This window comes from Protopterus annectens, chromosome 13.part0, assembly GCF_019279795.1.
Source record: "Protopterus annectens isolate FY-2018-M chromosome 13.part0, PAN1.0, whole genome shotgun sequence".
Classification (NCBI taxonomy): Eukaryota; Metazoa; Chordata; order Ceratodontiformes; family Protopteridae; genus Protopterus; species Protopterus annectens.
The window spans coordinates 415,436,740-415,464,537 of NC_056747.1; the positions used below are offsets into that span (position 1 = coordinate 415,436,740).

General features: G+C 47.9%; 1 protein-coding gene across 2 annotated transcripts in view; it reads right to left on the reverse strand.

Annotated features, from left to right (window-relative positions):
* The window catches only part of UHRF1 (ubiquitin like with PHD and ring finger domains 1), a 565,933-nt gene that overhangs the window by 349,921 nt on the left and 188,214 nt on the right, over window positions 1-27,798 (reverse strand). The window lies entirely within an intron of this gene.

The window sequence follows — 27,798 nt, forward strand, 5'->3', positions numbered from 1 at the left end:
TTCGGAGCCGATCCCTCGGCTCCGACTCGGCACTTGCTTTAGCTCGAGAACTCCTTTTACCAGCTCGAGGCAGCCCCATATCCCATGATGCAAGGCAGGAAGTACCCAGATCTCGTTTGTTGACAAAAGGGCAATAACACCAAGCATAAACAATACTTCCCAAAGGAAGAAGAAACTTACAAATGGAAAAGGACCAGGTCTGAATGGTCTTTAGCATTATAGTTTCTTATACAAGGTCTGGCCAGGCAGGGGAAGGAGGGAGGCTCGCAAGAAAGAAGGCGAGACAAGACAACTAACATGGAACGTTATGGTAGGTACATAACTTCTTAATGTTAAGTTGTCAATCTCGCCTTCATTCTTGCTTGATGGGACCGCGTCCCTAGCACCTCTATCCTGGGTGGCTCAATGGAACAAACTCTTGAGGACTGTAGAGCCAAAACTGGCTCTGTCCCTGGAGGCCAAGTCCAATTTGTAATGGGAAACAAAAGTGTGAGGAGTGGCCCAAGTGGCCGCTGCACAAATAGTGTCTAAAGGCAGTCTAGCTTGAAAAGCTGTAGAAGTAGCTAAACTCCTAGTTGAATGTGCTTTAGGTTTTGAGCACAGCTGTTTTCCCCTGATCGTATAAATTTCAGTGATGACCAAGAAAGCCATCTGGACAAAGTCACTTTAGAAACAGGAAGGCCTTTTTATTATCTGCATAGGAAACAAAAGTTGATCAGATTTTCTAAATTTTTGTTCTGTCCAAATAATATCTAAGCTGACGGTGAACGCCAAGATAATGTAGCTTTTGTTCAGCCTCTATCTGAATAGTTAGGAAAAATACAGGAGATCAATAGATTGATTCAGATTGTTTTTCAAGCGACCTTAGGTAAAAGGATGGATTAGTTCTCAAAGATACTCTGTCTTTGTGAAAAATCAAATAGGGGTCGAACAAAGAGCATGAAGTTCAGACACCCTCCTGGCAGATGTAATAGCCACAAGGAATAAAGTTTTCCAAGAAAGATATTTCAGGAACAAGAAACAGCTGGCTCGAAGGGGGAAGAATCAAGGATGTCAGCACTAAATTTAAATCCCACTGAGGAGGAGGATTCCTGATTGGAGGCTTTAGTAGGAAAATTCCTTTCAAAAAGGCCCTGCAGAGCCTATGGGACATAATATTATGATCTGCTATCCCGACATGAAAATTAGAAATAGCAGCCAACTGAACTCTGACTGTGGAAGAAGAGGAGCCTGCATGGAAAATCTCTGCTAAGAAGTCCAGAACTGCCTGAACAGTGGCAGTAAAAGGATCAATATTTTGGGCCTTAGCCCAATAAGAGAAACGTTTCCATTTGCTTGTGTAAATCCTCCTGGTAGAGGATTTTAGCGAAGCTACTATGATATCTCTAACTGGGTTAGAGATCAAAGGAAGCCTGGCTAAGGAAGGAAGTGGAGCAACCATGCTGTGAGGTTGAGAGAAGGGATTGACCGGTGCAGTTGACCGGATTGGTGAATCAGTAGATCTGGCACTGGGTCCAGATGCCACGGCTGCACCAAAAGGTGATGATGGAGGAACGGGAACCAAACTTGTCGAGGCCAGTAAGGGGCAATGAGAATCAATTTGGCTCTCAAAACGGTAGCTTTCTGGATCACCTGAGGGATCAGAGGAAAAGGAGGAAGGCATAAAGAAGTCCCTGGGGCCAATCCTGGGTCAGAGCGTCTCTGGGGACGGCCTGATAGAGGAAGAGGCTGAAGAAGTCTGGACATTTGCTGTTTTGGGGAGTAGCAAAAAGATCGCAACATGGACCACCCCATTCCAGAAAAATCTCTTCCGCTATGGATTGCTTGAGAGACCACTCGTGAGGCATGAGAATAGCTCTGCTCAATCTGTCCGCTATAATGTTGGTTTTCCCAGGGATATGCGTTGCTACCAGAAACCGATGAGAGGAGATCGCCCATTGCCATAGTCTGAGCGCTTCTCGACACAAGGGGTAGGACTTGGTTCCGCCCTGTTTGTTGATATACCAAACTACAGACATGTTGTCTGTGTGGACTGCAATTGTCCCTACGGGAAGAAAGTCGCTGAGGGCTTGCAACGTTAAAAGCACTGCTCTCATCTCCAGGACATTTATGTGCAGATGGTACTCGAACGGTTGCCACGTCCATGAACCATCCTGCCCTGATAATGACCCCCACCCGATCAGGAGGCATCCGTGGTGACAGTGGCTATCGGGGACGGAGGTACAAAGCACCTGCCTTGGTGAACCTGAGACGATGTGATCCACCAAGCAAGATGTTCTTTGCATGTTTGTGTCACCAGAATCTGGTGACGCATTGGGAGTTGCTGGTATGACCACTGTGTGAACAGCATCCACTGAAGGAGGCGCATGTAAAATCGAGCCAGGGAAGAAGAGTGATGGCCGCAGCCATAAGACCTAACACCTTTAGAACCATTCTGGCCTGTACCTTCTTGCTGGCCAGAATGATCCTGACATGAGTCTGAATGTCTGAAACTCTTTGTTCTGTAAGGGTAGCTGACATCCGAACAGTGTTTAAGTTTGCGCCTATGAAGGTAATAGACTGGCAGGGCGATAAGGATGACTTTTCGTAGTTGACTGAGATGCCCAAATGAGAACAAAGGTCTATTGTGTAATCCCTGGCTTGTATAAGCTGATGCCTGGTGGTGGCTGACAGGAGCCAGTCGTCGAGATACGGAAACACCTGGAACTCTTGACGCCACAGGTGAGCCATGACCACTGCCATGCATTTGGTGAACACTCTGGGGCTGTAGTGAGACCAAAGGGCAGGGCTCTGAACTGGAAATGACTGGACCCCAGCCGAAGCGGAGAAATCTCCTGGAGCGTCTGTGAATTTTGATGTGATAGTACGCATCCTGAAGATCTATTGAGCACATCCAGTTGTCCTTCTGTAAGAAGGGTAGAATTGACTGAAGAGTGACCATTCGAATCTTGTCTTCCTGACAGACTTGTTGAGTCTGCTGAGATCCAATATTGGTCTCCAGTCTCCGTCTTTTGGGGACCAAAAGAACCTTGAGTAGATTCCGGCTCTGAATGGTCTATTGTAACTGGCTGAATGGCTCTTTTGCAGTAGTTTTGCGATCTCTAACTCTGCAATGTCCCTTAGACCGGGTGGTACATCTGGAAGGGAACTTGAGGGAAGGACTTTCCTCGAAAGGAATTATGTAACCCTTGGATATGATCGACTGTACCCATCTGTCTTGAGTGAGGGAATGCCAGGCTTCTGGGTACAGTGATAATCTTCCCGACTGCCTCCAAGGAGGGACAGCCGGGCAACACCTCAGGGATGCTGAAAAGGCTTCTAAGGAAGAGACTCCTGTTGCCCTGATTCTTCGGACCCTCTGCCTCTACAGCGCGTCTGTTGTTGTTACCCCCTCTGCCTCTAGGGGTAAACTGACCACGTGAATCCGGCGTGACTCCTTGGGATTTACGGAACCACATCTTCCCACCCTTCTGTCCTTTGGGATAAGGCCTAGAAGGGGTGGAAAACGGACTCCAACAGCAGAAAGAGTCTTGCCGTCCTGCTCACACCTGGTCAAGGTTTCTTCACCTGAGGGGCCAAACAAAGCTGACCCATCAAAGGGAGAATTTGTGAAGGACGCCTAAAGGGATCCGCAAAATCACATAGCCGCATCCAGGCTTGGCGTCTAAGAGCGACACCTGTGCCTGCGGCTCTCGCCTCCATCAGCAGCATAAGATATTAGCCGCATGGAGGAGTTAGCAATGGAATTGAGGGTTCCTAGCTGCGAAGCAATCTTTTCTTGGGCCCCTGCAGCTGTAGGATCCTGAACTACTTCTCCCAGCTCCTTCAGGATATCTCTGGAGTCTGGTGAAGTGACAAAGATAATTCAGCGAGCATAGCAAAGGTCTCTGAGGAAAACATCCGCTTGCCACCTATCCATGGTCCTAGAGTCCTTATTAGGAGGATGGACGGGCACGGAAGGATCTGCAAGTTCCTTTGGTGGCCGCAGCCACCACCATGGCATCAGCGGGACACCTTTGGTAAGGAATTGTTTGTCACTAGGGGCAGTTATAAATTTAGAAGGCCTCCTAGGGACTGGCTCTACAGAGTCAGGAGCTGTCCACGCCTTCGTGCAATAACCTGCATAAGGGGTCGAAGGCGGAGACACCCAGGAGGTGGAGGGCCGAGATCCAAACGCCTCTAGGTATACTGACTCATCCTCAGAGGGATTGCCAGGCCAGTTTCCCTCTGTTTCAGAAGTTCTAGGATGTCTGAGAAGGCGACATCCTCAGAGGGGGATCTAGGCGATCCCTCTGACTCATCAAAGTCAGTATCCGGTGACAGACTCAGGGAGTCTAAATGCTTCCTCTTACAAGTCCTTCTTCCTAGGAGGATCTCCCAAACATCAGGAGAATCCTCGGAAGAGGGGGAAATTCCCAATGGGGAAACCTGAGGCGGAGGATCTCTGGGTCCTGTAGCAAGAGAAGTGGCAGAGATGTCAACAGGTACAATAGAGGGAGGAGCTACGGGAAGAGACTGCTGACTGATACCAGTGGCCAGTACACTCTTCATCACCTCGAATGCTCCCCTCCCAGGCAGGTCCAAGAGACCCCGCTCCAAGAGCTAGGAACCCAGGGCCACCGAAGGGAAGTCTCCGAGGCAGATGTCGGTGCCGAGCTCACCAAGGCCGAGGCTCCAAGGGAAGAGCGGGTTCGACAAGGGTCCGATGCCACTCACCCCCTCGGAGGAGACCATGGAAGCCCGACCACGAATCCCTCTAAGGAAGAGGAGATAAGAGTAGGGGCTGAAGGAAGAGAAGGGGGTATCCGTCCTCCAGCCGTAGCAGGAACGATGCCGGAAGAGTCCAACTCCAAGCTCTGGGGTAGAGTTGAAGGAGGAACTGTAACGGGGTGTGGACCAACAGTCGCCTGCTGAGACGGACTGTGTAGCATTTGGCTTTTACATGAATTGAGCATATCCTCGTTGGCAATGTCTACAACCTGGATGACCTTAAGCCGTCGATCTCGTTCCATGAAGTGAGGCGGGCAATATGGTGGAAGAACCACCATCCTGATGGTACGGAGCTTTATGGCCTGTGGACGATCTGGACGATACTTCATTATCGTCCAGCAGCCATCAGTATGCAACAGAGTGTCCGAAATGACCTTGCCACAGGTTCGAGCGATTGGCGACTGCCGTCGGTGGTCCAACCGTGACTTGACGCAGTAGCAAACAATTCGCACCGAAAGCATCCGTTTTAACTTTATGATCCAGAACGTCACCGAGTGATGACTTATTGGTCCGCCAGCACAGGCTTAAACAAGCCCGATTGAGATTTTGTTAATTGGGGACCACTCGAAGCCCTCTGTTAGAAACCTAGATCACTATCTTTGCAGATTCTGCTGAAGGGAAAACAGGGATTCAATAGTGTTTCATGATTTTATCTACGGCCGAGAAATCCTAATTAAAACAGTAACCAAAGGTTGATGTTCAGTTTCAAAGAAGTCTATGCATTCAGCTCCAGCGAGATTACAAAGAATGATGCTTAAATTGCAAAAGTAACTTCAAAATGGTCTATACAAAGGCAAACTTCTTTGTCTGGCTGATACCTTATCCAGATTGCTCAAATGCTACAGAACAGCTTGACAGAGAATATTGACTTTAATGTCATGGAAAGGCAATTTTTCTACCACAAAACTTTTAGCCAAAAGACCATACAATGACCGATCCAGTTTTGCAAAACCTCAATCACTACATCAGTGTCCATCAAAGCAATCTAGTGTACCACCAGAACTGCAATCTTACTTTTCTTAGAGAGGAGTTGTTGATGGAAGACTGCATTAATTTCAAAGGTCCTAAAATAGTTGTTCCTGCTTCCTTACAAGGATAAAACCATGGAAGACAGCATTAATTTCAAAGGTCCTAAAATAGTTGTTCCTGCTTCCTTACAAGGATAAAACCAGATTTTGCATAGTGGTCACCCGGGTTCCGAATCTGACTAGTATTTTGGACTTTTCTAGCGAATGACATTGACAGTATTCCTGTTCGGTGTGCAATTGTACTAAAGCTGCTTGTAAACGCTAGAGTCGACTTCAGCCAAGTCAAATTCCTGGTCTACCATGGTTAATTGTAGCTACTGGCATATTAGAGTGGAACAAACAACAATACTTAGCACTGGTAGACGTAGACTTTTTCAAATTGGTTCGAGATCGATCTAATACTTAATCTTACTTCTATTACAGTCATTACCAAGTTAAAACGCCACTTCTTAGTTATGGCAGTCCACAGAAGTCTCCGATAATGGTACACACTTCCAGTCAACTGTTTCAGAAATTTGACAGATTGGGACTTTGCACGTTACTAGTAGTCCAGTATCCACAACCAAATGGACTTGAACGTGCAGTACAGACAGCAAAGCAATTACTTCAGAGGTCAAAGCGCGATACCGATTTTTTTTTAATTTACTTCATCTCAAACATACCCAGTGATGATATATTTGGCTCACCTGCTCAGACTTTTATCTAGGCAAATTATAACATTGCCCATAAGTTGTAGTTTGAGGCCTAAAGCTAACCACCAACCAATCAAAGACCAGTTATTTAGAAAAAGTGCTCTTTTCAAAAGTCCAGCTATGACAAGTTGTGCAGATTTCTTCGTCCATTGAAAAAAAAAAAAAAAAAAAAAAAAAAAAAGACAGTAAGATACCAACAGTGAAAGGTTTTGACCAGACTGGTCAAGTAACTAGTATTGGTGCAGAGCAAAGATCCTATTTTGTTAGATCAGAGTGCGCTATAGTACAGGTGAAATCAGACATCTTTCTGAAGCAAAACCAATATCGCAGCATTGTACCTGTGATAAAGACCAACTCTGAGTATTCCTGATGATATTCCTGCTCCAGAAAGTGTCAATTCCTGATGCTGTTCTGGCAGATGGATTCAGTGTTCCTAAAATTGAACAGTCAGCAGAGATAATCCCAGTTGCTAAACCAGATCCCAAATTTTGTCACACGATACGGCTGTATTTCAAAGCCTAGTGTGAAATGCACAACAAGTCTGACAGTTGCATATGGTTTACTATTTGTTCGAACAGCAAAACATATGCCATTGAAAACGAAAAGTAACCTGAACATTCCGACCAGCCATGTCATCGACCCAAATGGACACATTTGGTTAGACACTGTGGCCGAAACCATCACGCGATAGCCATATAGGTGCTATCAGACTCCTATATGACATGCAACACCCCCTGAACCCCATACACCCCCCTACTATATTCTAACTCTGAGATCACACTACAGTGGGGATATGGATGAATTTCCAATCCCTACTGTACTGCGATCTCCATACAGATAGTTGAATACACTTATGCAAATGCACTACTGCATTCACATAAGTGTGGTAGACTATTCCATTCATGTTTTGTGCAAGAAATTCTAATTTTCAGCAGCAGTGCTGCCAACAGACTGTCGTTCGCACAAATCATAGTAAACTGTTTTATATATGTATCTAGCTTTGCATAATTGCATGACAATTTGTGTAAATTGCATATTAATATCAGTGACAATACTAAACTTTTAGTTATGTACTCACCATAACTTTAGATGTTTGGGATCCATCTCGCCTACATTCAGTACTGATGGGCTCGGAGCCAATCCTCGGCTCAGACTCGGCACGCTATGCTATAGAGCGAAGCCTCTTATTGGCTGAGCTATTCTCTATCCCAGGATGCACCACCACTAATCCCCCAGATCTTGTTTGTCCGCATTCATGCACACACACACAACTTGTTTATATAACATTGCCAGATGTTTCAAGATGAAACAATAGAATTCGGACCGTCCGATCTTTTCTGATCTCCAAGGCAGGGGGAAGGAAGGTGGGTTATTGGGAATGTAGGCGAGATGGATCCCAAACATCTAAAGTTATGGTGAGTACATAACTAAAAGATGTTATGTGATCCTCTTGCCTACATTCAGTACTGATGGGACAGCGTCCCTAGCACCTAAATCCTGGGTGGCTCACTGGAAAACACTCCTGAGCACTGTGGAACCAAATGAAGCTCGCCCCCGAGATGCCACATCCAATTTGTAGTGGGAAATGAAAGTGTGCGGGGAAGACCACGTAGCCGCAGCACAAATGTCACTAATGGCAAGCTTAGAATGGAATGCTATTGAAGTAGCCATAGCTCTTTGTAGAGAGTGAGTTTTGACAGAGGCCGTAAGCTCTTTATTAGAAGAAAAATAAGCTTGACTAATACAGTCCCTGATCCATTTGGCAATAGTGACTTTTGTGACAGCTTTGCCCAATTTATTATCCGAAAAGGACACAAACAATTGATCTGTTCTCCTTGTTTGTTTGGTCCTGTCTAAATAAAACCGCAATTGCCTGTGGACATCCAATGTGTGGAATATGTATTCCGCTTTGTTTGAGTACTTTGGAAAGAAAACTGGAAGTTCTAATGACTGTTGTAGACAAACTGGAACAAACTTTAGGGACAAAGGATGGATTAGGCCTGAGAGATGCTCTATCTGTGAAAAACCAGGTACGGTGGTTTTACAGATAGAGCTTGAAGCTCTGAAACCCTTCTAGCTGAAGTAATCGCGACCAGAAAAGCAGTTTTCCAAGACAGAAATTTCAAATCACATGTTGCTGCCGGTTCGAAGGGGGAGGAGGTTAAGGCACGTAACACCACATAGAGATCCCATGGAGGAGCAGGATGAGAAATCGGAGGTCGTAAAAGCACAGCACCTTTCATGAAGGTCTTACACAATCTGTTGCTCATTAAAGGTGGGTTTATAGATTCATGAAAATTGGAAATAGCTGCCAATTGGACCTTGATGGTAGAGACTGAAGAACCTTGATTGAATAGGGAAGTTAGAAATTTTAGGACTTCCTATACAGGAATAGTGATGGGATCCAGACCCTGGAGTTGAACCCAAATAGCAAACCTCTTCGATTTGCTAGTATACAATTTCTTAGTGGCAGACTTGTGGGCCGAAGATAAGATATGTATGACTTCCGGGTCTAAGGTATGATTCCTGACTATAGTCGGAAGAGGAGGAGCCAAGCTGTTAACTTCAAAGTGTGAAGGGACTGGTGGAGTAGTCCCGACTGATTAATAGGTCTGGGATCTGATCCAGGAACCATGGACCGTCCAGTGCATATTTCCGAAGATAGGGTAACCATACCAGACGAGGCCAGTAGGGAGCAACTAAGATCATTTTGCTCCCCAAGTGAGACGCCTTTTGGATCACTCTGGGAAGGAGGGGAACTGGGGGAAAGGCGTATAGCAAGCCGGTGGGCCAAGGATGGGCTAGTGCGTCCATAGGGCTCTTCCCCGGAGCTGGGGTGAGGGAGAAGAACTTTTTGCACTTCGCGTTCAGCGGGGTTGCGAAGAGGTTGCAACACGGAATTCCCCATTTGCTGAAAATCTGAGTTGCCACTGTATTGTTCAGAGACCACTCGTGAGGAGAGAGGATAGTTCTGCTCAGTCTGTCTGCTATCACATTGGATTTGCCAGGAATATGAGTTGCTATCAGAAATCGTTTGGTCGCCACTGCCCATTCCCAAACTCTCATGGCCTCTCTGCAAAGAGGGTAGGATCTGGTTCCTCCCTGCTTGTTCAGGTACCAGACCACTGACATGTTGTCTGAGTGAACGGCAATCATGCCCTGAGGGAGGTAATCATGGAGGGCTTGTAGAGATAGAAGCACCGCCCTCATTTCCAAAATGTTGATATGAAGAAGACTCTTCTGAATGCCATTTGCCTTGGACTGACCTGCCCAGGAAATGCCCCCCCCCCCCATCTGGGAGGCGTCCGTAGTCAAAGTGGCCAAAGGAGGAGGAGGAACGAAGGGTCGACCCTGATCCAGATTGGAGGGCACCAGCCACCAGCGAAGGTCCCGTTTGCAGGTTTCCGTGATCCGTATGAGGTGACAGAGGTAGATCCTGAAAGGACCACTGTGTCGAAAGAAGCCACCGGAGAATTCTCATATGCAACCTTGCTAGGGGGACAAGAACAGTGGCAGACAGATCCCAATAGCTGCAGGACCATTCTGGCTGGAGCTTTGGATCTGAGAAGCAAGGCTCGAACTTGAGCCTGTATGGTTTGTATCCTTTCTGTAGGGAGATGGACCCGCATTCTGTTTGAGTCTATCTCTACTCCAATTAATCTTATGCGTTGAGATGGCAGCAACACAGACTTTGGCCAATTGAAGGTGATTCCAAGGGAAGTGCCCAGTGATATTGTGGCTTGTAGGTTCTGCAATAGTAGACCCCTGGAGGTGGCAGTTAGGAGCCAGTCGTCCAGATACGGAAACACCTGGAATCCTAGACTCCTCAGGTGAGCAGGCACGACCGCCAAACATTTGGTGAACACCCTGGGGCTGTGGTGAGACCAAAGGGCAGCACGCGGAACTGAAAATGACAGTCTCCTAGGCTGAAGCGCAAATGTCTCCTGGACGCTTGATCTACCATGATGTGGTAATAGGCGTCCTTGAGATCTATGGAGCACATCCAAACACCTTTCTCCAGCAGTGGGAGAATGGACTGTAAGGTGACCATTCGGAACTTGGACTTTTTGACTGAACGATTTAGAATGCTGAGATCCAAAATGGGCCTCAAGTCCCCGGCCTTTTTTGGCACCAAAAAGAATCTAGAGTAAGTCCCTAATCCGATCTGGTCTGCGGGGACCGGTTGGATGACTCCTTTTTGAAGCAGCTTTGAGACTTCTAAGGCTGCAATTTCCCGTTGACTGGGTGGCGGGTCCGGGATTTTCTTGGACGGAGGTGGGGAGTGAGAAAAGGGGATGGCGTAACCTCCGGCGATAATTCGAAGCACCCATCGGTCCTGAGTGATACCTTCCCAGGCTTTTAGGTGCCTCGAAAAACGACCCCCGACTGGCTCCGGAGCTGCACAGTCGGGCAATCCCTCAGGGATTGTGAAAGGCTTAAGAGCCACGAAAGGACTTGCAGTCTCCAGTGTTGCGGGGGCCTCTGCCGCCTCTGGAACGGCATCTTCCAGAAAAATTTCCCCTTCCTCTGCCTCTAGAAGGGGGATCATCCTGCTGTGAGGGATAAGACTTCTGGGATCTACGGAACCACATTTTCCCTCCTCTTTTAGCCTTGAGGTAAGGCCGAAAGGGAGTGGAAAATAGTGCCCCGACGGCAGTCAAAGTCTTACCTTCTTGCTCGCAGCGGGTCAATGTGTCCTTTACCTTGGGTCCTAACAAAGAGGACCCATCAAAGGGAGCGTCGGCAAAGGAAGACTTAAAGGCTTCCGCAAAATGACACAGGCGGAGCCAGGCTTGCCTCCGTAGAGCAATACCCGTACCAGTCGCTCTACTCGCCCCCCTCAGCCGCATATGAAATGAGCCTCATGGACGAGTTTGATATCGATGAAAGCGTAGCCAACAGAGCTAACTGTCTGGGCCAGCTGCTCAGGTAGGTTACCCAAGAGGGTATCTGAAAGCTCCTTTATCAGATCCCCCTGAAACCTGGTGAAGTGCGTTAAATAGTTCAGGGGCCTTAAGGTAAAGGCCGCTGAACTAAGGGTGCACTTCCCGTACCGATCCATGCTCCTAGACTCCTTATTAGGAGGATGGACGGACGTCGAAGCCTCTGCTACATCTTGTTGGGTAGCAGATGCCACCACCAAGGCATCTACAGCCACACCTTTTGTCAAAAACTCCTTCTCTGGGGGTGCTGAAAGGAACTTATTTGGGCGAGCAGGCACCGGTTCCACAGAGTCTGGATGTTCCCACGCCCTTCGACAGATCAAATCTAGGAGCTCGAAGGGCAGAGACACCCAGGAGGCGGAGGGCTGAGCCCCGAAGGCCTTAAGGAATACCAACTCGTCAGCAGAAGGGGGTTTGGAATGCCAGCCGCCTCGTTTAAGGGCTTCCAGGATGTCTGCAAAGGAGACAGTCTGAGGATGACTTTGGGGACCCCTCGGCATCATCAAGATCAGTGTCTGACGTGAGACACTCATCAGGGGAGTCAACGTGCTTCCTCTTGCACGATCTTTTCCTTGGGGGTTCCTCTGAAGAAGCTTCAGAGGGACCTCCAGGAGGGGGGAACCCCCAGTGGGGGTGACCTCAGGCCCGGGGCTCCGCTGTCTAAGGACAGGGGGACTGCCAAAGACCCAGTCTCCGTATGTAGGGAAGGTGCTGGTGAGACAGTGGAGGTAGCCAAAGATTTGGCTAACGCACTCCTCATGGCCCTGAAGGCCGGACCACCAGAATCCTGGGAAGGTCCAACCCCCGTGGTCACAACGGTAGACTGTACCCCCGCAGCCGACGCACCGAGAGGAAGGCTTGGGACCGAAAACATCAGTCCCGAAGCATCCCCCTGGGGCCGACAGAGGAGGTCCGTGTACCGAACTCCGACTCGAGAGCCGGGGTTGGAGTAAGGGTCGAAGCCGACCCGAAAACCTCCATCGGCTCCACCAGCACCGGCTCCAACGGTGCCGAGGCTGTTGGAGGAGGAACCAGAACTACAGGGTGGGCCATCGGCTCCGAAGCCAAATGGGCTAGAGCCGAAACTAATTTTTGGAACACAGGAGACTGAAAAAGTCTTAGGAGCAACCTGTCGATGTCCGAATCAGACATCTTGGAAGATCTAGATGAAACCGATCGGGTCCGAACAGACTTCTCCATCGGCTCCAAAGGACTGGGGGACTGGCTCCGAATGGACTCAACCAATATCGGTGCAGAGGGGGATCCCAAAACAATTTCCCTCTGTGCCGAGGAGGGCTTCGGCGCCGAAGGGGAAGAGTGAGCCGGCAACCCTCATCTGCTCCAAGATCAGTGGAGCCAATGAAGGTGACCCGCCTCTCGAAGCCCCAGTCATCGGCTCCGAAACCAGAGGAGTCGAGACTGGGGGCATAGAGGCAGACCGTTACGCCCTCGGCTCTGAAGTCTGTGGAGCCGATGGAGAAGCCTGCCTGGATTTCTTAGTAGTCGGTTCAGACGGGCTGGTCGGAGCAGACGCTTTCTTTTTCTTAGTTGGAGAGGATGAGGAAGATAAGGCCTCCTCGAAGGAGGGTTTAATCAGCCCTTTCAGGATTAATTTATTCTTCCTCTCTTGGAGGACCCTAGAGGAAAAGGCGTGACTCCTGTAAGTGCTAGGCGCCTAAACAGTACACGCACGAGGAGTGATCAGTTAGACATTTTATAACCGCACCTCGTGCACTTCTTGAACCCTGAGGGTCTATGTTCTTTAGACATAATGTCTCTGAAAGTCACTATAAAAGTGGACAAAATCAGTATTTAGTCAGAAAAAAACAGTAAGTTTTTTTTTTTTTTTTTACGATAACTACCAGTACAATACAATAATCACAAACAGTAAAGAGGAGGGCCAAGAACCCTCTAACTTAAACAGGTACTTGACCTCCTAAAAAAAATAGAAACTTGCTAATGAATAGGGGAAGGCCCCTCTAACTTAAACGGGAAACCTTTCCCTAAACAAACACACAAATTTACCACAAATTTAACTCAAAAAACACTTGTACAACAATAGCTGTTAAAACAGCTTTTGGGTAAGAAATAGAGAATTTCCTGACCGGAAACTTTAGAAAAAAACTGCACTTAGCTCAGCCAAGTTTGAGACCACGTCCTAGCTTGTAAGCGGCAAACGAGATCTGGGGGATTAGTGGTGGTGCATCCTGGGATAGAGAATAGCTCAGCCATAAGAGGCTTCGCTCTATAGCATAGCGTGCAGAGTCGGAGCAGAGGATCGGCTTCGAGCCCATCAGTACTGAATGTAGGTGAGATAGGATCACATAACATCTCATTTTCTCAGAGGATGGATGCAGAGAGTACAGTTGTGTACACTTACCATAAATGTAGAGGTTACGGTGTATTCACTGTTGCAGTCACCACCTGTGGGTTATCCCTGCTGTGGTAGCCCACTGTCAGCCTGAATACCAGGGTCAATGTTTCTGTGCACTGGCTGCAGTCGCCTGTAGTCGGACGTCAGGTAAATCAGTGCTATAAAGCAAGGAAACCCAATGTAATTTCATCAGTTTTTCTTGCCCTAACCATCAGAAGCACAAAAGAAAAAAGAAAAAAAAGTGGTCCTGGTGGCTAAAAGCCACCTTAGGAAGCTTGTGTCCCCCTAGAGGAAGATGTTAAATGTGGGATGGAGGGAGGGAAGCTAAGACAGCAACAGTGAATACATTCGAACATCTACATTTATGTTAAGTGTACACAACTGTACTATGTTTAGTGTTTCACTGTTGCAGTCATCACCTGTGGGAGGATTCCAAAAGCTGAGGAAAAGGGTGGAAGGATAGGCCGAGTCCAAGGTATAGATCAGGAGACCCTGCAGAACTGCAGAGGCAGACCTTGCACTAGACTTAGAAAAGAGAGGTATTGGTAATACTTTGTAAAGGTATGGACAGAGGTCCAGGTGGCAACTTCCAGGATACCCTGGTAGCTACTCCTCTGAGGAAGGCAGGGGAAGTGGAGATTGCCCCAGGGAGTGGGCACGGATAGACTTGGGGATGGGTTTCCCATGTAGTCTGTAGCAAAAATAGTGTGAAATCCATATGGAAATGGTTTGTTTGGAGATGGGCTTCCCCTCTGCCCAGAGTCAAGAGCTTTCAAGAAGCCGGTCTGTTTTTCTGAATGGCTTAGGATGGTCCAGATAGTATCAGAGTTGTCTGTGCAAGTCTAGTGAGTGTAGAATTCTTTCCCCTCTGTTTTGAGGGTTGGGAAAGAAGGTGGGATGGTGTATGGACTGGTTAAGGGTCACCTCAGATACCACCTTGAGCATAAAAGGAGGGGTTAGTCGTCACGGAGACTTTGTCTGCATGGAAAATTATGAAGATCTCAACATCCATGACAGCTTGAAGTTCAGACACCTTTCTGGCTGAGGTGATAGCTAGTAAGTAGTCTTCCAAGAGAGGTACCTCAATTCTGTTGAAGTGGCAGGTTTGAAAGGAGGCAAGGTTAGTTTAACACAAATCAGGTCCCAGGGTGGCGGAGCCCTTCTCGGAGACCCGAAATTGGAAGCCCCTCTGAGGAATTGCTTAAAGGATGAGAAAAGGGTAGGTTAGAATCATAATGGGCAGAGATAGAATGCATGGATTTTAGAGGAAAGAGAGGCCATTATTAAGCAACTCTGCTAGGTAATCCAGGATGAGAGGGTTGGAAAGTATTGCCCCTTTTGATGGTTTCCAGGAGCAGAAACAAGTAGTTATGTACTCACCATAACGTTCGATGTATGTAGTCCATCTCGCCTCACATTCTTACCTGTGGGTTCGGAGCCGAATATCTGCTCCGATTCTGCCGATCTTACTAGCTCGAAGTCTCTCATTGGCTGGGCCAAGTGGGTATTCCATGGTGCACTGCTGCACTGCTCCACATCCCCAGATCTAGTTTGCTGCGAAAATCATTTGTACTCCATACACACATCACAGCCATATAAATAAACTAATCAAAGGGACTCTGTAGAATGGCAATCTAACCTCCAAATCCTCCAGGAAGGGGGAGGGTGGGAGGGTAAGTAAGAATGTGAGGCAAGATGGACTACATACATAGAGTACATAACTTCTTGATGTTATGTAGTCCTATCTCGCCCTCATTCTTACCTGTGGGACAGCGTCTCTAGCACCTACATCCTGGGTGGCTCATAGGAAAATACTCCTGAGAACTGTGGAGCTAAAGGAAGACCTGCCCCTGGAGACCACGTCCAATTTGTAATGAGAAACAAAAAAAAGTGTTAAGATAAGCCCAAGTAGCTGCAGCACATACATCATCCATTGACAATCTAGCTTGATAGGCTGTGGATGTAGAAACAGCCCGAGTAGAAAGTGCCTCGACTGGAAATGGAAGATTTTTCCCTCCTGCCTGATAGATGAAAGAGATACAACCGGCTATCCATCTAGACAGCGTCGCCTTGGATACTAGAGAACCCATTCGGTTTTCTGAAAAATGAGAGAGTTGGTCAGATTTCCGGCTATCTTTTGTCCGGTGTAGATAGAAGCATAACTGTCTATGTACATCCAATTGGTGGAATCTAAATTCTGACTTGTTAGAAAAGTGGGGGAAGAAAATGGGGAACTCAACGAACTGATTCATGTTGGACACTAAAGCCACTTTAGGAAGGAACGAGGGATTTGGTCTAAAGAGACCCTATCTTTAAGAAAGATTAAATATGGGGGTTTGATGGAGAAGGCTTGAATTTCCGAAACCCGCCTCGCTGAAGTGACTGCTGTTAAGAATGCTGTTTTCTATATCAAGAATTTCAATTCACAGGTAGCTGCAGGCTCAAATGGTGGTAAAGTAAGGGTTTGTAGAACAAAATTGAGATCCCAGGGCATGATAGGTCCGGACACCGGGGGACGAAGCAACAGAGTACCTTTAAGGAATGCTTTGCATAGTCTGTGAGCCAGGAGACTAGGTTCATTCGTCACATGGAAATTGGATATCGCCGCCAGCTGAACTTTGATGGTGGCTGATGTGGACCCCTGATAGAAAAGCATAGACAAGAACTTCAGAACTGAATCTGTTGGAGCTGTGTAAGGATCAATGCTTCTAGTATGTGCCCAGATAGAGAACCTTTTCCATTTACTACAATAAATCTTTCTAGTGGATGGTTTATGAGAAGACGATAATATATGGACCACTTCCGGTGAAAATATATGATGTCTGACTAACGATGGAAGTGGAGAAGCCAGGCAGTCAACTGGAGTGTCAGAGAGGGGTGGAACTGTCCCATGTGTCAGTAAATCTGGTGGAGGGTCCAGAATCCAAAGTGTGTCCACAATGTATGATTGAAGAAAGGGGAACCAGACATGACTAGGCCAGTGTGGAGCAATCAGAATCATTCTGCTTCCCAAAAATTGTGCTTTCTGAATCACCCTTGACAGCAGGGGAAATGGAGGGAAAGTATAAAGCAGACCGGGTGGCCAATCGTGAACCAGAGCGTCCCTGGGCGATTCCCCCTGTGTGCGTGTGTGTGTGTGTGGGGGGGGGGGGGGATCAGCGTGAAGTAGTTGCTGCATTTTGCATTGAGGGGGCTGGCAAAAAGGTTGCAGCAAGGCTGACCCCATCTGCTGAAGATTCGCTCTGCAACCAGGCGATTCAGGGACCACTCATAAGGCATCAGGATAGCTCTGCTTAGCCTGTCCGCTTTTACGTTGGACTTCCCCGGAATGCAACTTGCCACCAGAAAACGTTGGGAAGCTATTGCCCAATGCCACACTCACACAGCCTTTCTGCAGAGAGCAAGGCTGGGTTCCCCCTTGCTTATTGAGATAAACATGTCAGTAGTGTGGAGAGTGTATCGCAATCGCCCCTAGAGGAACAACCTTCTGAAGAGCCTGCAAAGCAAGAATCACTGCTCTCCTCTCCAGGACGTTTATATGCAAATGCATCTCGTGTTCCTGCCACGTGCCTTGGACTGTCCTGCCATGATAATGCCCCCCCCCCATCTGGGAGGCGTCCGTGGTCAGCGTGGCAATAGGGACGGGTGGAACGAAGGGCTTTCCCCATTCAAATTGTTGGTGCACAACCACCAATGGATGTCCTGCTTGCACCTGTACGTGAGTAAGATGAGATAGTGGGAGTCTTGGAGAGACCACTGAACAAGAGGAGCCACTGAAGTAGTCTCATGTGTAATCTCGCTAGAGGGACCAACTTGATAGTTGCTGCCATGGTCTCTAGGAGATGGAGATAGGAGATGGAGATCCAGTCTTGCCTTCGCTTGTCTAAGGGGCATCAGCATGTGTATTTGTTGCTGTAATAGTGAGATCCTTTCTTGTGGTAAGAATGCTCACATTTGAATGGTGTCTAAATCTGCTCCTATAAAGGTGACACGCTGTGAGGGCAGCAAGGCAGATTTTTCCCAATTTATTATGCCCAGCTGGTGACAGATTGATGGTAGCGTCCCTGGTTTGAACTAGTTGACGCCTGGTGGGGGAGGTAAGGAGCCAGTTGTCCAAATACGGAAACACCTGGAATCCCTGACGTCTCAAGTGAGCAGTCACCACCGCCATACATTTGGTGAACACCCTGGGGGCTGTGGTGAGACCAGAGGTCAGGGCTCGAAACTGGAAGTGACTAGCTCCCAGCCAGAAGCGTAGGTGACCCCTGGATGCTATGTCCATTTTGACATAGTACGCATCCTTGAGGTCGATGGAGCACATTCATACCTCCTCGCCCAACAATGGGAGAATCGATTGTAGTGTGACCATACGGAACTTGGACTTGTGTAAGTGATTGTTGAGTTGACTGAGATCTAGTATGGGTCTCAGGTCCCCTGTTCTTTTCGGCACCAAAAAGAATCTCGAGTAAGCCCCTAATGGGATTTGGTCTGAGGGGACACGTTGGATGGCTCCTTTTTCTAGCAGCTGCGAGACCTCCAAGGCTACTTAATCCCTTTGACTGGGTGGAACGTCTGGGATTTTCCTGATTGGCAGGGGTACTGAAGAGAATGGAATGAGGTAACCTCTGGAAATTGTTCGTAATACCCATTGGTCCTGGGTAATGCTCTCCCAGGCTTCCAGTTATAAGGAAATTCGACCCCCGACTGGCTCTGGATAAGCGCAGTCGGGCACACCCTCAGGAATGAGAGTATGGAGAGCCACAGAAGGAGTCGGTCTCCCGAGTTTCCCTGAATAATCCCCCCCCCTGCCTCTGGAGGGGGGTTCACCTTGTGCAGCAGGAAAAAACCTCTGATTTCTTGAACCACATCTTACCCTCCCCCCCACTGAGCCTTGGGATAAGGCCTAGAAGGAAGGGAAAAATGGACCCCTACGGCAGACCGTGTCCTTCTCTCTTGCTCACACCTGGTGAGGGTGTCTTTCACTTTGGTCCCAAACATGGAGGAACCGTCAAAGGGGGAGTCAGTGAACGAAGACGAAGGCCTCTGCAAAGTGACACAGGTGCAGCCAGGCTTGCCTTCTAAGGGCAACCCCTGAGCTTGCTGCCCTACTCACTCCCTCGGCTGCATACGAAATGAGCCTCATGGACGAGTTAGCAATGGAGTTGAGGGTAGAGACCTGGGTGTTAACAGTGAGCCACTGCCTCAGGTACGTTACCTGCAAGAGTATCTCCCAACTGAGATCTCTCTGGAGCAGAATGAAGTGAGACAGATAATTCAGCGACCGTAGAGTGAAGGTAGCTGAAGATAGGGTACACTTCCCGTACAGATCCATGGTCCTAGACTCCTGGTTAGGAGGATGGACGGATGAAGAAAACTCTGCTACTTCCTTCTGGGTGGCTGCTGCCACCACCATGGCATCTACAGGGACTTTTGGCATAAACTTTGCCCTGGGGGGGCAGAAAGGAATTTGTTGGCACGCCTGGGCACGGGCTCCACAGAATCAGGGTTTTCCCACACTCTTCGACAAATGAGGTCAAGAAGTTTGAAGGGTGGAGACACCCAGGAGGCGGAGGGTTGAGCACTAAAAGCCATAAAGAATACTGACTCCTCCTCGGAAGGAGCTTTGGAAGGCCAGTCACCTCTGTTTCAGTATCTCCAGGATATCGGAGAAGGAATCATCATCAGAGGATGACTTGGGAGACCCTTCCGATTCCTCGAGGTCAGCATCAAAAGGTGAGAGACTCATCCTGGGAGTCTATGTGCTTCCTCTTGCACAATTACTTCCTGGGAGGCTCCTCAGGCACGAACTCTGGGAGACCCTAGGAAAGTTGGGGACTGCTCATGGGGGAATCCTTGGGGCCTGGCGCTCTACTGTCCATGGATAGGCGAGTGTCAGAGGCTCTCACCAGGGTGGTGAGGGACGGAATGACTGACCCGGGTGATGTAGCCGATGACCTGGCCAGCATGCTCCGCATGGCCTTGAAGGCCCCCCCCCCCCGACTCCAAGGACCGGCCTCAGAGGCCACGACCGGGTTGCCACGAGCCGATGCACCGAGTGGGAGACTTGGAACAGACAGATGTCCCGAAGTATCCCCCTCGGGCCCGAAGAGACCAGAGTCCCGAACCCTGTGGACGGAAGAGACATGGTCGGAGCAGAGGTCGGCACCGATGGACCCCGAGAGGGTATCTGAGCCGGCGTAGGGACATCACTCTGAGCGGAGCATATCGGCTCCGACGACAAGGATGTGTTCAGAGGAGGAATCAAAACTGTCATAGGAACTGGCTCCGGAGCGGAGTGGGTCAGAGCAGAGAACAATTTAGCCAACACTGGCGACTGCAGGAGCCTCTGCACCACCTTAACATCCAAATCAGTAAGCCTGGAGGATTAGGAGGAAAGCGATGGAGATTGGGATCTCGTCAGGTGAACCATGCCTCACACTGGGCGACCGGCTCCGAATGGGTTCAAGAATGATAGGAGCCAACGCCTATCAGATACCTCCTGCAGCCCCGAGGACAGTGGAACCGAGGAAGTAGAGTCCAATACAGTAATCTTCTCCGGAGGCTCCGAAGAGACAGATGGAGCTGGAGACCTTTTCTTAAGCCTTGGAAGCTTTGGATTTTGACTGAGTACTGGAAGTAGAGTCTATAGCTTCCTCAGAAGACTGTTTTAGAAGACCCTTCAATATTAATTTTCTCTCTCCTGGAGCACCCTAGGACTGAATGCATGGCAGAAGCTACACGACTCCTGTAAATGGATGGCTCCAAGGCAGTAAACACATACAGTACCCATCCATGATGGATATCTTGTATCCACACTTGGAACATTTTTTTTTTAAAGCCAGAAGGCTTATGCTCCTTCTGATCCTTAGACATCTTATTACTAGCGCTAAGCGAAACCAGCTAGACACAAATCACAAAAAAGGGCAGGAACACACAAAGTAGATACACCAGAAAAAACTCTATTCGACGCAATCTAAGAACCTCTAACTGAAACTGTTCTTCTAAGGGGGGGGACACAGACAAACCAAATCACATTAATAGTTATTTAACTGAGGGGAGGACTAGGCCCTCTAAAACAGGCCTAGCCCGCTGGAACAGATAGGGATACCAAATAAACAGCTACCACACTTAAACACAGCAACAAGAAAGCTATTAAAATAGCTTTTGGGTATGAAATATTAAAATTTCTGAGAAATAACAAAAAAGAGGGTACTTGGCCACAGCCAAGCGAGACCACGTCCGAGCTACACAAGTGGCAAATGAGATCTGGGGATGTGGAGCAGTGCATCATGGGATACCCACTTAGACCAGTCAATGAGACTTCGAGCTAGTAAAATCGTCAATGTCAGAGAAGATATTCGGCCCCGAACCCACGGGTAAGAATGTAGGTGAGATAGAACTACATAACATCTTCCATTTTCCTGCATATGATTTTCTTGTGCTGGGCCTTCTAGCGTCAGATGTCCAGGACCCGTTTGCTTAACAGGGACTCCTTGTTAGTTTTTAGTGTACAAGCCATGCTGAAAGTTTGAGTCTCTTTAGGTCTGGGTGAAGTGCCTTTCCCCTCTCCAGAGTCAAAACATCTTGACATCAGGGGAAGCAGCTTTGGGGGCTACAAGGTCAGACTGTGTAATAAGGGGTACCAATGCTGTCTGGGTTAATCTGCAGCAATGAGGATAGCCTTTGGTCTCCTCTTATTTTGATCAGAACCTTGGGAATAAGGGTCAGAGGAAGGTATGCATACACAGAGGGAGCTCCAGGGGAAGGGCAAAGCATCTACCTTCCATGCTAGGAGGTGACATGCCCTGGTAAAGAACTTGTGCAGCTGGTGGTTGGTGTGAGGCAAAGAGGTCCACGTCTGGGGTCCCCCAATCCTGGGTGACTTGCAGAAAGATTTCTCTGTGGAGCTGCCATTCGTGGGGGGTCCAGTAAGTTTCTGCTTAGGTGGTCTGCCAATGTTGTTGATACCCAAGTAATGGGCAATTAGGTGTAGCCCCATGGAAGTGGCTGTAAGCCAGAGACTCGTGGCTAACCTGCACAAGGGTAAGATTGGGTGCCCCCCTGCTTGCTGATGTACCACATTACTGTGGTGTTGCCTGTTTTTATAAGGACCACCCCTGGCCTGAGATGCGATTGGAAGGAAGCCCAAGCCTTTTGCACTGCCATAAATTCTTTTTGGTTGATGTGCAAATGAAGTTGCTGGGCATTCCGAAGGCTATGGGTACACCTGCCTGCTGCTAGGCAAGCACCCCAAGCAATGTCAGAGGTGACAGTGGTGGTCTGCCCGGAAGTGAGAGGAAGAAGGGAAGATGCTTGTTCATGGTACAGACCTCTGCCCACCAGAGAAATTTGGCCATTATACAAGGGATCAGATGAGAGCGGTCCCTAGGGGACTTTAAGTACTAACACCAAAGATTTTTTAAGTAGCACGGAAGTTCATGTGAAGCCTGGCGAAAGGGATGAGAAGGATGAAAGATGCCATGTATCCCAGGGCTTGCAGGAACTTCCTCGCAGTGAGGCGAATTCTGGAAGCCAGATGGGTGAAAGGCAGGAAGCTCTGCTTTTCTGGGGATAGGAAAGCCACTTGGGTTGCTGTATCTAGCACAGCTCCCAGGAAAACATTACTGGTGGGGTTTTGCTTTGCTTTTCTCGTTGATGGTGAACCCTAGGGAAGTTAGGAGTGATTTGACAGAGAAGGTACTGGAACAACTTTTCTTTGCAGTCTGCCTGAATGAGGCAGTAGTCCAGGTAAGGGTAAATCTGTATATTTCTCTATCTGCAGAATGCTATAGCCGGGGCCAAGCATTTGGCGAATACTCTGGGAGCAGTAGACAAGCCAAATGGCAGTGCAGAGAACTGAAAGTGTTGATAGCCTATTCTGTAGTGCAGGAATTTTCGCCACGATTCCCTGATGGGGAGGTAGGCATCTTTTAGCTCTAGTGTCACAAGCCAGGCATTTCGTGAGAGCATAGGCAGGAACTGCTGCAAGGTTAGCATTTTGAATCTGGGGACCACCAAGGTGGTGTTCAGTTTGGATAGATCTAGCACGGGGTGCAAAGTCCACTCTTTTCGGGGAACAAGGAATAATCTGGAGTAAAAACCTTTTCCTGTTTGATCTGGAGGGACAGGTTCTACTGCCCCCCTGAGATTTTGCTTAGTCTTCCATCTTTTTAAGCACCTCTTCTGCCCCCCCCCCCCCAAACAGGCATTCCTCATCTAGAGGTGCATCAATAAGTTTAGACTCTACATGATCAGGGAGAGGTGGCTCCTTCAGACATGCAGGTCTTCTAATAACCGATCCTGTCACTGCTGCCCTGCTAGAGGCTTCTAGGACATCATATCCACATTGTAATGAGAGTTTGCCACTAGAAGTGTAGCAATTCTGCCAGCTCTCGAGTTGGCACAGAGAGGTAATCTTCTGTTTTAATTGTTCCAAAGTGTGCTGTTGATATTTGACAACAGAGTGCTCTGATAGGGTAAGAAAGTATACACCTCTGCAACCTTGGCCATCTGTCCAGAGCTCTGAACTTTGTCAGAAGGAAGAAGATTCTTGGCAGAACTAGTCTTAGCTCATATGAGTCCCTGTGTAATAACCTCAGGGTCTGCAGCAGGATTCCTGTACAAGTATTTGAGAGAATCCTGTACTCTATAGTACCTGTCAGGTTTAAGTTTGAGCAAGAGGCAGGGCATCAGGGACTAAGCAGAATTCATGGAAATCATCCACCACTTACAAAATAAGTGAAATGGCCAGGGGTCTGTGCTGGGCAGGTCCAGAACCTCTCCAAAATAAGTGAAATGGCCAGGGGTCTGTGCTGGGCAGGTCCAGAACCTCTCCAAGTCGTTTGACTGAGGGAAGTCTTGACATTGCCACAGACCCTGACAGAGAGAAGGGTTTCCCCAAAAGGAGAGGCAGAAGGGATGCATTTCCTCTGCATCGGACTGCTCAAAACAGTTAAGGGATGTTGTTCCTCTTCAAAAGTAGAATAATCTGATTCCTCGGACTCTTGGTCTGTCAATTTCTGGAGAAGAATGCCTTTTCCTTTTGGAGTGGGGCCCGAGTACCTCAGATAAGGGAGACGAGATGCTCCACCATTTGAGCTTGGGGTGGGGGAGCAGTAGCAAGATGGTGGCTAGAAACAGACTTCCTAGGAGTGGCCTGGCTTCTAAGCTTGGGAGAATCCAGTGGTCTCTGAGAAGCAGTACTCTGATAAAAAGTCATTTTTGTCTAGCATCAGTAGTGCGAAATGCCTCCTCAGAAGCCGGTGCCTGCGTTGTGGCTCCGGACCCAAAGGCAGAGACAACCGAAGGCTCGGAAGACCAAGTGGATTTCTGTGGCATACCAAACTCCGAAAAGGTCTCGGCAGAGAAAGTAAGTCTGGCATCAGGGGCTGCGAAAGCAGCTCACAGAATTCTAGAGAACTGACTACTTGCTTACCGGTAGCGTCACTGAAGACAGCCTTGTGTGGTCTGTCTCCATTTTTCTCTTTTTTTGAAATGTTGACAGATTGTTGGCTGATGGACACCATATTGGAATTCGAAGATTGAACACAAATAATTGCCTACAAAAATAGCTCTATGGCGAATGGTTCTCGCATTAAAGAGGGCACAGAACCTGCAACTAGGGACATTGTGGTCTGGGCCTAAACAAGTGACGCAGAAGAATGAGTGTGTGGGATCTGCTTTCCACAAGCAAGACAATTAACTTTTTCGGACATCAGTTAGAGCAAGAAAAAAGGGTCCCCAATGGGGTACTTGGCTTTAAACAGTTTCTGCTGAAATTCAACTTCTGGTAGACACTGATTGGTACTAAACCAGTCTACATGGAAGACACGACACAGCTGCTCTGTTTATAGCACTGAGCGACTGACGCCAGACTACAAGCGCAGAGGAGGCGACCCGAAGCCAGATGGGTGAAAGGCAGGAAGCTCTGCTTTTCTGGGGATAGAAAGCCACTTGGGTTGCTGTATCTAGTACAGCTCCCAGGAAAAACATTACTGGTGGGGTTTTGCTTGCTTTTCTCGCTGGAACCCCCTGCCTCACCAACCCAACCCTCCTGAATGAGGCAGTAGTCCAGGTAAGGTAAATCTATATTTTCTATCTGTGAATGTTATAAGCCGGGCCAAGCATTTGGCTTACTTGGAGCAGGTAGACAAGCCAAATGGCAGTGCAGAGAACTGAAAGTGTTGATAGCCTATTCTGTAGTGCAGGAATTTTCGCTTTACCATTCCCTGATGGGGAGGTAGGCATCTTTAGCTCTAGTGTCACAAGCCAGGCATTTCGTGGAGAGCATAGGCAGGAACTGCTGCAAGGTTAGCATTTGAATCTGGGACCATGGTGTTCAGTTTGATAGATCTAGCAACGGGTGCAAGTCCACCTTTCGGGAACAAGGAATAATCTGGAGTAAAAACCTTTTCCTGTTTGATCTGAGGGACAGGCTCCCACTGCCCCCCCTGAGATTTTGCTTAGTCTTCCATCTTTTAAGCACCTCTTCTGCCCCCAAAACAGCAGGCATTCCTCATCTAGAGGTACTGACAAGTTTAGACTCTACATGATCAGGAGAGGTGGCTCCTTCAGACATGCAGGTTCTAATAACCGATCCTGTCACTGCTGCCCTGCTAGAGGCTTCTGTGACATCATATCCACATTGTAATGAGAGCCGTACACTAGAAGTGTAGCACTTGCCAGCTCTCGAAAGCTGGCACAGAGAGGTAATCTTCTGTTTTAATTGCCCTAAAGTGTGCTGTTGATATTTGACAACAGAGTGCTCTGGATAGGGTAAGAGTATACAACCTCTGCAACCTTGGCCATCTGTCCAGAGCTCTGAACTTTGTCAGAAGGAAGAAGATTCTTGGCAGAACTAGTCTTAGCTCATATGAGTCCCTGTGTAATAACCTCTGGTGGGTCTGCAGCAGGATTCCTGTACGGGGCATTTGAGAGAATCCTGTACCTATAGTACCTGTCAGGTTTAAGCTTGAGCAAGAGGCAGGGCATCAGGACTCGCCAGAATTCATGGAAAATCTCATCCACCACTTACAAAATAAGTGAAATGGCCAGGGTCTGTGCTGGGCAGGTCCAGAACCTCTCCAAAATAAGTGAAATGGCCAGGGGGCTAAGTCTGTGCTGGGCAGGTCCAGAACCTCCAAGTCGCTTGACTGAGTGGGAAGCTCCTACATTGCCACAGACCCTGACAGAGAGAAGGGTTTCCCCAAAAGGAGAGGCAGAAGGGATGTATTTCCTCTGCATCGGACTGCTCAAAACAGTTAAGGGATGTTGTTCCTCTTCAAAAGTAGAATAATCTGATCTCGGACTCTTGGTCTGTCAATTTCTGGAGAAGAATGCCTTTCCTTTGAGGGGCCAGAGTACCTCAGATAAGGGAGACGAGATGCTCCATCATTTGAGCTTGGGGTGGGGGAGCAGTAGCAAGATGGTGGCTAGAAACAGACTCTAGAGTGGCCTGGCTTGCTTGGGAGAATCCAGTGGTTCTGAGAAGCAAAGTACTCTGATAAAAAAGTCATTTTGTCTAGCATCAGTAGTGCGAAATGCCTCTCAGTAGGCCGTGCCTGCGCTAGGTTCGACCCAAAGGCAGAGACAACCAAGGCCCGGAAGACCAAGTGATTTCTGTGGCATACCAACTAAAAAAGGTCTCGCAGAGAAAGTAAGTCTGCAACAGGCTGCTAAAGCAGCTCACAGAATTCTGTGAGAACTGACTACTTGCTTACCGGTAGCGCCACTGAAGACAGTTCCTGTGTGGTCTGGTTCCATTTTTCTTTTTTGAAATGTTGACAGATTGTTGGCTGATGGACACCATATATTGAATTCAAGATTGAACACAAATAATTGCCTACAAAAATGTTTTCCTTCCATATGGCTAATGGTTCTCGTGGATTAAAGAGTAAGCAAGTACAGAACCTGCAACTAGGGACATTGTGGTCTGGGCCTAAACAAGTGACGCAGAAGAATGAGTGTGTGGGATCTGCTTTCCACAAGCAAGACAATTAACTTTTTCGGACATCAGTTAGAGCAAGAAAAAAGGGTCCCCAATGGGGTACTTGGCTTTAAACAGTTTCTGCTGAAATTCAACTTCTGGTAGACACTGACCAGCACTCGTGAAAACTGCTTCTGCTATGGGCTCCATGGCATGGAAGACATACGACGGTCAGCTGCCTTGCTTTATAGCACTGATGACCTGACGTCAGACTACAAGCGACTGCACACAAAAACACTGACTCTGGTACGCGGGCCGACTAAGGGCTACCACAGAAGAGATCACACACAGGTAATGACTGCAACAGTGAAAAACATCTGAGAATCCAGTAAGTCAAGCATTTGTTTCCAACCTAAAAAACACACTGAAAAGCACAACAAATGATTTTTAGGGGCTGAAATAATTAAGTCTGCATGCAAGAATGCCAACCACAAAGACAACCAAAAAAAACCCACAAATCAACCCACACAGTAGCTCCACAGCTTAAAACAACTAAAAAGTTGCATGACAAACACCCATCTTAAAATAAGATGTGTTTCTGGCATAAAGTTAAAATTAAAATGTAGAAGACCCCTTCCTCCCACGAAAGGAAACTTACCGGCTCAGCACTGGAGAAATGCAAGCTGACTATCTCTAAAGCCAAAAAGGAGGAGCACTCTTTTGTAGCAGGAAATTTTTGAAGGTCTTAGCGCACAGTTGATTTTCTACAGTTGTGCTTGAGCAGTCACTCTGGGAAAGTGTAGGGTACCCCTATGCTCTAGAAGCTGGCCAGCTGTTCTATTTTGTGCAACAAATAACCCATACAAGCCACAGTTACTATAGGAGTGATCAATGAAGATTAATGTGAAATTACTACTGTAGCAGTTGAACCATACAATAAAGTGTTTCACCTTCATGCTACTACAAAGAATTTCCTATCTCAATGAAATCTTTAATTTACAGATCAAAAGGCACTACATAACACTAAGTAATTGCCCATGGTGCGGATTTTTTTACAGCACTTTTT